This window comes from Lynx canadensis, chromosome B3 (genome assembly GCF_007474595.2).
Source record: "Lynx canadensis isolate LIC74 chromosome B3, mLynCan4.pri.v2, whole genome shotgun sequence".
Classification (NCBI taxonomy): domain Eukaryota; kingdom Metazoa; phylum Chordata; class Mammalia; order Carnivora; family Felidae; genus Lynx; species Lynx canadensis.
Window position 1 is genome coordinate 95,972,013 of NC_044308.2, and position 9,591 is coordinate 95,981,603.

General features: G+C 34.1%; 1 pseudogene; it reads right to left on the reverse strand.

Annotated features, from left to right (window-relative positions):
* Positions 1 to 7,821: 7,821 nt before the first annotated feature.
* Positions 7,822 to 8,901, reverse strand: LOC115517228 (annotated as a pseudogene).
* Between the last annotated feature and the right edge of the window lie 690 nt (positions 8,902 to 9,591).

A 9,591-nucleotide genomic window follows, 5' to 3' on the forward strand; every position in this document is an offset into this window, starting at 1 on the left:
TCCATTATGTCTATTTTCTCGACATTAAGCATTAGCAAAAAATGCACTATATACCAAGCACCATTCAAGCACTTGGAATAAAAGATGAATAAAACAGTCTCCATATTAAAGGAGCGCAAAGTCTACTAATGCAAATGACAATAATGAGATAATATACTACACTAGAGTCATTACAAAGTTGCCATGATGTGGAAAACCTTTCTGAAATACAGAAAATCTTTGTGCAATTCTGGGGGAGTCAGGAAATATTTCCAGATGATAAAACCTAAGTTGAAACTGAAATATGTCTATTTTTTCTTTATATTTTTTTCACTTAAACTAAAAGGGGTTTAAAAACATATGGCTATTCTGCAGGAAAAGAGATGTAGAGTGTGCTGGTTAAATCTTGTCACAATTAGACTACAGAGCAGGAAATGGATTAATAGATTTTCATTTTGTGCAAGAATTCAGTAGCAAAGTTATTTCCTCATTCTCAAATTTGTTTGATATTTAGATAACAAGTGAATCAGACAAATTAATAAATATATATGAAATGTTTACAATCAGCCAGAAACAGAAAAGGTATGGAAGCTCACAAATTTAAGGTGAAAAAAACCCAAAGTATTGTTAAAACAAAAACAAAAACAAAAACGAACAAAAAACAAAAAACAAAAACTTTGAGAGTAGAAGAATATTTCCTTTAAGGAGGGAAGAACCCCTAAAAAGAAGATAGAGCTGAACAAGAAGAGGCCAATAAATATGAAATAAGTAACTTTTAAATCCCATTTGTTCAAGAAATACATAATCTAAGCTGTAGAAATCATTCATATGTTACAAACACTGCATGCCAACTTTGTTTCCTGGTCTCGTTAACTATTACATACATCCTTAATCCAGAATTGTTTGTCTTGTTATTTCTACCTTTTTGTTTGTTTATTTATTTTGAGAGACAGAGCGTGTGCATGAGCAGGGGAGGGGTAGAGAGAGAGGGAGAGATCCCAAGCAGGTTCCATACATGCAGAGCGAACCCTACGCATGGTTCCCTTGAGATCATGACCTAACCAGAAATCTAGAGTCAGGTACATAACCGACTGAGCCATCCAGGTGCCCTTATTATTTCTATCTTTTGAGGTCAATTCCCCTGCACTACATTACTATTCAGGTAAATGTTCTTTGCATCTGTTTTAAGTCTGCTCAACTTTAAAGGTAGCAGGTTTGGAGACCCTGGGCAGCTCAGTCTGGTTAAGTGACCAACTCTTGATTTCGGCTCAGGTTATAATCTCACCATTCATGAGATCAAGCTCTGCTGGGACTTGTGCTAAGCACGGAGCCTCTTTGGGACTCTCTCTCTCTGTTTCTCTGCCACCCTGCCCCTAGTTTGCATGTGCATGTGTGCACGTTCTCGCTCTCTCTCTCCCTCTCTCTCTTTCAAAATAAATAAATAAACACTAAAAAAAAATAAAAATAAAGATAAAAACTAAAGGTTAGCAGTTTTGTTGACATCCTGTAAAATATTTCATGTAGTGACATCATGGCTCTCAATAGGTACTCCCATGCTTAAGTACCAGCTTTGTACTGCAGTTATCTTTGCTAATTATTGTCTTTTATAATTTGTAGAGTACTTTGACTTATGTCTTCTAATTTTACCCCTAAAACGTAGTCAGAAGTTATTAGGACAATTTCAGATAAATGCAGTGATTCATTCACTACGTTACACTGCCTCCTATATAGACTGCACAAGCAATTTTTCACTTCTGGAACTTTACCTATATTACTCATTATTTACCACCATGTTATCAACTAGCCACACTCATCCCATAACTGCTGTATGTTTATTAACTTTCTTCAACCATGTAGTTCATATAACTCCACAATATAACCTCTTTTGGTGCTGAGACTGGAAAGACCTGAGAAAATGGGATGTGTGGAATCAAGCTGAACTAAATACTGGTAGGAAAGAAGGAGAAAAATGAAAAGAGCAGTGGAAGTTGTATTCTTATTTTAAAGTATAAGATTCATTTTTATTTCTTGTTAATTAGTTTAATTAATTTGTTAGCTCTAGTGACAATTCCAAAAGAGCACTTCTGAATGTTTGAAAATTTAGCGACATTGTTTGCATACAGGATTTCCACTTTTTTCACTAATTCTGTGAAGGATAGCTTGAATTGGATGGATACGTTGTGATATTATTATTAAAAGACAAACTGATTTAATATTTAAAATTCTTATTACAAAGAAAAAATAATGTCATAGAAATGATTGAGTTACTTTATTAAAACTATCAACATATAAATATTCTTAATATATTTTAAATGCACTTCTGGTTGAGATGGAAACATCTGATTTATTTTTTTGTCAAAATAGCAATTTATAATTTTAAGCTTTTAGCCAGCATTAGAAACAAATATGAGATGTTTTGACAGTAAAATAATTTTACACAAGATCAGATAAACTGACCTTTAGGGGAAGGAAAGATTTCCATGGATTTTAACAGCAGGTGAACTCTTATCCTTTATCATTATAAAATCCCAAGAAAGAATAATACGTTCTATTCTGTGCCAGTCATTACAGTAGTCAATAAATTAAATTCTATTGCCTGTACTATCATAGGAGATAGTGCATAGGAGAAATCAAAAAATAAAATCATAGGAGAGATTCACAAAATAAAAAAAAGAAATCAACAGAAATCCATGAAAGTGTTTCATTAAAGTAGCTATTCATTGACCCAACTTATTTGTTTTTAAATATCCTTGAAGAGAACTGTTAGATCCTTTATTTGTAATATGGGACAAATATAGCACCTATAGCATGCAGTTTGTGAAGATTAAGTGGGATAATCCTCTTTATCTCAAAGCTTAGCATATTTCCTGGCAAATGGCTAGGTATTAGTATTATTATTTCAAAATACAATATGTGTATATATGTGTGAATGTGTGTATTTATAAACCTAGAGATAATGCTACTGCTTTGACATGTATATTTATACACCTATTTAAATGGAAAAAACTTAAATTTGGCATGCATATTGCTGGCTGTAAAACTCTTCAGCTTGATTAAAGCAAACACTCACTTAGTGTCATCAGGGTATATTGAAAGAATAATAGGCTAAGGTATCTGAAATAAGTGCCATGTTTACAAAGCTAATTGGGGCCAATGCATGCAATAGGATGTTTTGCAATGAACAATGATAAAATACATTTTAATTTTGTAATGAAAAACAGTTATTGATAACACAGTGGTTTTACAACACTTAGGTGATAGTAATCTCAAAATAATTAGATTTGAAATCAAAAGTTGGAGATGAAAAATGTTATTAGTAAGATAAAAATGCAAATAGTACAAAGTGCAGTGTTTTTGTATTAAGGAAACTATAAAGGTTAATTGGGAGCAAGAACTGAAGAAAAACTATTAACAAGAATTTGGAAATATTCAGAGCTTTATTGGAAAACAGAATTTGAGTCTAATGCCTCAATCTACTAAATTTCACATGTGGATCTCTCCTTTGTTAATAAGCTTTGCAAATATTCACAAGCATTTATAATATGCATGTTTTGTAGAGAAAGTTAAGAGTTTAATAATGGACACTTAAAAATTTAAAGCACAAAAAAAAGCATTTTGAATGAGTAAATGGTAAGAATTGACTATAGATATCTATCTTTGGTAAGATTAGATTACATTCCCAATATATATTTTTCCAAAGCTGTACAAAGAATTAAAATTCCTTGCTTTTCCTTTTATAGAAATGTTTATAAACAAGGGACTCTCACATATCCATAGGAGAGGAAAAAGCACTGTCAGGCCTTAGCTCTTCCAGAGCAATGAATCTGATATTAGCTTTCTAGCTCTCCAGACAAAATGACATAAAGAGTAAGAGCTACAATATACCTTTTACATGTTTTTCTCAGATTTTTAAATTCAATCTTGCTTGAAAAACCAAAAATTATATAAGTGAAATAGTAAACTTTGATAAAAAAAATCTGTATTTCACTGATTCACCTACCGAAAGTGTGACTCTATTTCTCTATGGTATTTTATTATTTAACACATCAGTCACAAGTAAAATATTCTTATTTTCCCTGTAATTTTATCAACTTTATGGCTTTAAGTAGAAAATGTCAAATATGAACCAGCTATTATGATCCTCTATTATACTTATTTTTCTATAGTGGTAAGTAAGTGATGGGAATTGCATTTTGCCATATAAAATTCATTGTTTTGTTGTTCTAATATGCTACCAACAGGTAAATATGACTATAAAGATAAAGGAACTAATCTCATAGTTAAGTGCTAATTTTCCAAAACAATGTACATCCATATTTAGGTTCAAAAAAATGATTTAAATGAATTATATATGGCTCAGTAGCCACTCTAAATTTATAGGTAAATTTTAATTTTCTTTGTATCCTAATGCTGTTTTAATTCATTTGAATAATTTATTGATTAAAGAGGAATTGAACTCAATTTTACTATTGCACTTGCTATTAAAAGTCCCAAGGCCTATCTTTGACAGTTGCTGGTCATGTGACTTAGCCACTTTCTAAATCATTATTAAAATTTTCACACTGACACCCTGACATAAATTTCTGGATCTGTTTTGAAATTATAAAAGCTTATTTTTCTTTAATTTTCCTTTTAAACATTTTTTATTTGTGGTATTTTGTATAAAGTTAAAAATATGAATACCCTAAAACCCACTGCTTTCATTCTTAGTAATATTGTATAGCAGGTTACAAGTACAAGAGTGTTGATATCAATGCTACTTGTAATTGATCCACATTGGAAACTATTCATATGCAATCAACAGTAGAACAGATAAAGGTATTGATGCATTATTCTTTAATTCTATACAAGAAGAATAACCAAACCAGAGATATGTAGGATAACATGTATAAATCTCTAACAATATCTTAATTCAGTTATCCATGTCTAAAACAAATAATAATATTGCACAAATACAATAATTATGACACTTTCATTTTCTGACACTTTTAAAAATCATAGAGTACTTGATTAGAAAAAAGCAAAGTGATTTCCAGTGAGATCAATATGTGTATTTAGAAAGACCAAATGCCTAAGATATGTCCATTAAAAGTCCTATTGTAAAGACTTTAGTACTATTAGAAATAATTTAAAATCCTATGGTTATACAAAAGGAAATGGAAAGTTCTTATTTGCAGTTAGAAAAATTGGAACATGTCTGCTTTCTTGTCTTTGAACAGGTATTGCCTGTACCTGGTATGCTCTGAATTCTGATTTAGTTCAAGTGCTATCGCTTTCATGGAGTTCTCTATTAAAAGTCAATTGCTGGGGTGCCTGGGTGGCTCAGTCAGTTGAGCATCCGGCTCTTGACACTGGCGTAGGTCCTGATCTCATGGTCGTGAAATTGAGATCCACCCAGGGCTCCAAGGAGGCTGCTTAAGATTCTCTCTCTCCCCCCCTCTGCCTAGCTCCTTGCCCTGCTTGTGCTCTCTCTCAAAAAAAAAAAAAAAAAAAAAAAAAAAAAAAAAAAAAACAATTGCCCATCACAATAATGTTCTGTCAAAATGAGGCTTACCCTGGGTGTGTTAGATAAACCTGCATCTGTAGGAGTTAATGTAATACCCTATTTTGAAGTTTCTGCATTGAATCCTATCACATTTCTAGTAGCAGAACCACAGTTCTCTTAAGATATTGACTATGAATTGATCATCAGACTAATAAAGAATTCTTAAAATATAAAATTCATAATTGTTGCATATTTTTTAAATGTTTATTTTATTTCTGAGAGAGAGATAGAGAGAGAGAGAGAGAGCATAAGTGGGAGGGGGGCAAACAGAGGGGGATACAGGATCCAAAGCCAGCTCTGTGCTGACAGAAGAGAGCCCAATGCGGGGCTAGAACTCACCAATCAGGAGATCATGACCTGACCCGAAGTCGATTGCTTAACCGACTAAGCCTCCCAAGGCACCCCTCTTGCATATGTTTAGTGTGTGAAAGATAGAATTAAAAAAAATCTTAATTTTATTTAGTTCAGGAATTTTCTGAGTGGATGTAAAGATGTAGCTCTAAAAAAAAAAAGGGACTTGTTTTGCAGAAAGCAATTTCTCTCCCCCCATAATAATTTATGAAGAGGTAGACAGTAGTTTTCCAGTGTTTACAAGTATCCTGAAGTTCAAATTGTAGATCTCTCCTATGGAAAAGATCTACTCGTGAGATCTCATGAGATCAACTCATGAGATGACGAGGCAGTCAGCAGTCTGTCTTAAATTACAGACAGGGCCAAACCACATTTACATGTGCATTACCTGCCCTGATACATTATTTTACTTTAATTTTTAAATTTTCATTTATTTTTGAGAGAGAGAGAGAGAGAGAGTGAGCATGAGCAGAGAAGGGGCAGAGAGAGAGATGGAGACACAGAATCCAAAGCAGGCTCCAGGCTCTGGGCTATCAGCACAGAGCCTGATGTGGGACTCGAACTCATGAGCTGTGAGATCATGACCTGTGCTGAAGTAGGATGCTTAACAGACTGAGCCAACCAGGCGCCGCTGCTCTGATACATTATTTTAGAGCAACCCATAATATTCCCCACTAATCTTGACATTTCTTGGGCCATAGACAAGCTTTCTTCTATCTTCATGATGGAGCATTGTGTTAGAACAATTCTAAACTGGATGATAGCGTTTGGTTTTAGTCCATCTTCAGGGTACTTATCTCTTCCTTTTAAGCTCATTCCTCTAGCGATCTCCAACAATAGAACTGGAAAGTTCATCAAAAGCTTTAGAAAACACAAACGTATAACCTATCCAGGCAGTGAGAAGGGACACAGTCATTACAAACTCAAGGACAGATTTTCCATTCCTGCAAAGATGTGGAAATCACTATATAACTTCCTTTTGATTCAGCCCTCTATCATCTACCTTCCATTGCCTACTTACTACACATCTCTCTTCTAGATTAGTTGTCAATAATTTCAACAAGAGTAGACAAAAATTCTCAGTGCCCTTGCTGCTAATTAAGCTTTGAAGGGGTGACTTTCAGTATTATTAAGTGATTCATTGCAATATCATTTAAAAGTTATTTACCTTTGCATGATTACTTCATAATTCAAACAAATGTCTCATTCTTACATTTTAAGGTTGGGTCTATGTGGTTGGAATGATTAAAAATATAAATAATGAAATAGATAATAAAATCCAAAGGACTTTTAACATCATTAATTTTTAATTAAAAAAATTTTTAAGTTCTAGAATTTTGGTAATAGATAAGCTACAAATAAATATATGAGTCTGAAATAAATTTATGTACTCAAACATGATTAACAAACAGTAACAGTTTTCCAGTTTTCTTTATAATTATTTCTTTAATGTTTTTTTTATGTGAAAGAAATGAAACATCACAGGTAAAGTCGAGGAGCTAATTTTTACCTGCCCTCCCTCCCCAAGAATTCACTTACCTTTTTCTGAACGGGAAATTGCTATTATATATTTGCTATATTTTTTCAGTCCTTTCTAAATTTAACTTCATATAAACGAGTCCATGAAAATATAATAGCTGTGTGTGTTTATTTCATTTACTTAAAAGCCATTGTACCGTGAATTGTATGAAATTTCTTGTTTTTTTTTTTTTTAAAGACACATTTATTCAGCGTCATGATCTATTACATTTAGCAATCAACAGCATGGGTGCCAAAAAAAAAATCTACATTAAAACTCTTTGTTGGAATGCTTTACACTTTCCACAGAACAGAAACTAAAATAACTCATTATACAAGTAGTCACAAATACAGTCCTTGAGTTTTTTGCCTGTACACATGAGTATTGTCTAAAACATGTCTGCTTTGTAGCATCTAGGCCCTGTCACCACTGTGCTTGGCTGAATTCACAAATCTGTTGTAACCTATAGCTTCCCTGTCACTTCTCTGGCTCTCCTCTCTTGCTAAGCTTTGTTTCCTGGCAGTAATTAAAACGTTCTGCCACTGCCATAGCTATTGCTGCTGCTGGAACCACCATAGCCACCTTGGTTTCTGGTTGGGCAAAGTATTGGCCTCTACCACCACAGGGGCCAGAGCTTCTGCCTCCAAAACTTCCTCCTTTCATAGGTCCAGAATTTGAAGATTGATTGTTGTAACTGCCAAAATAATTATAGCTTCTACCACCTCCAGAGTTGCTTCCATCATTACCAAATCCGTTATAGCCATCCCCACTGCCACCATATTCACCACCACCTTTACTGCCACCAAAGTCACCTCACCCACTGAAGTTTCCTCCATGGCCAAAGTTGTCATTCCCACCAAAACCACCTCCACGACTGCCACTGAAGTTCCCAGAACCACTTCAACCTCTTTGGCTGGAAGAAGTACTAGCCATCTTTTGTTTAGGTAAAGCTTTCCTTACTTCACAGTTGTGGCCATTCACAGTACGATATTTCTGAATGGCAATCTTGTCTACAGAGTCATGGTCATCAAATGTTACAAAGGCAAAGCCTCTCTTTTTGCCACTTCCTTGGTCAGTCATGATTTCAATCACTTCAATTTTCCCATACTGTTCAAAATAATCTCTTAGATGCTGTTCTTCAGTGTCTTTTTTTTTTTTTTCTTCAGTGTCTTCTTTAATGCCACCGACAAAAATCTTTTTCACAGTTTCACACCAGGTCTTTGAGAATCTTCTTTCAAGACAGCCCTCTTTGGTTCTAGAACTCTTCCATCCACCTTGTGTGGCCTTGCATTCATGGCTGCATCCACCTCTTCCACAGTGGCATAGGTGACAAACCCAAAGCCTCTGGAGAGCTTGGTGTTTGGATCTCTCATTACCACACAGTCCGTAAGTCTTCCCCACTGCTCAAAATGGCTCCTCAGACTCTCATCAATTGTTTCAAAGCTCAAACCTCCGATTAAAACTTCTGCAGCTGTTCAGGCTCTTTGGGGGACTCTGACTTAGACATGATGGCGGTGGGAGGGGAGACTTTCATGAAGCTTACTCGGTGACGCCCATGGACAGAAAGGAAATTTTTTCTATATTTTATTTAGCAGAATATTTTTAAGATCCATCCAAGTTGATAAATATACATCTAACTTCTATATATTATTTTGTTGTTTAACTCAATAATAATTTATTAATTGCTTTTTCTAATGTAAACCTTTGACTTTTTCTCATTTTTCTCTATTATAAACAATTCTGCATTGACCTCAATCGTATTTGTGTTGTCATGAGGACATATCATCTTAAAGGACCCCAGGTTCCTTTCAGATTTATACCTAAGAGCAGTATTACTCAGCCTTTTGCTATTTCAAATCTATTAGATGATGTCAAGTTATTATTCAAAGTGGAGATCCCAATTTGCTTTCTACAAGGTGGTTTAAGAAAATTGTTGTTTCCCATATTCTAGCAGATGTTTTCTGTTAAGAGAATTTTGACTTTTTGTCTACAAATGTGGTTTATTTGATAATTATTTGTCTTCATTGAAACCTATTTCTTTTAAATATATTTGCTCTAATTTAATATTTTATACAAATAGGTCATTTTAACTTTCTGATGCTGTTGACGTGAAATTTGGCTGTCCCATGGTATACATCAAGAACAGGGACTGTTCATAGCCCTGTTTGCAAATATTTCCCCAGGAGTGTTTTCGATG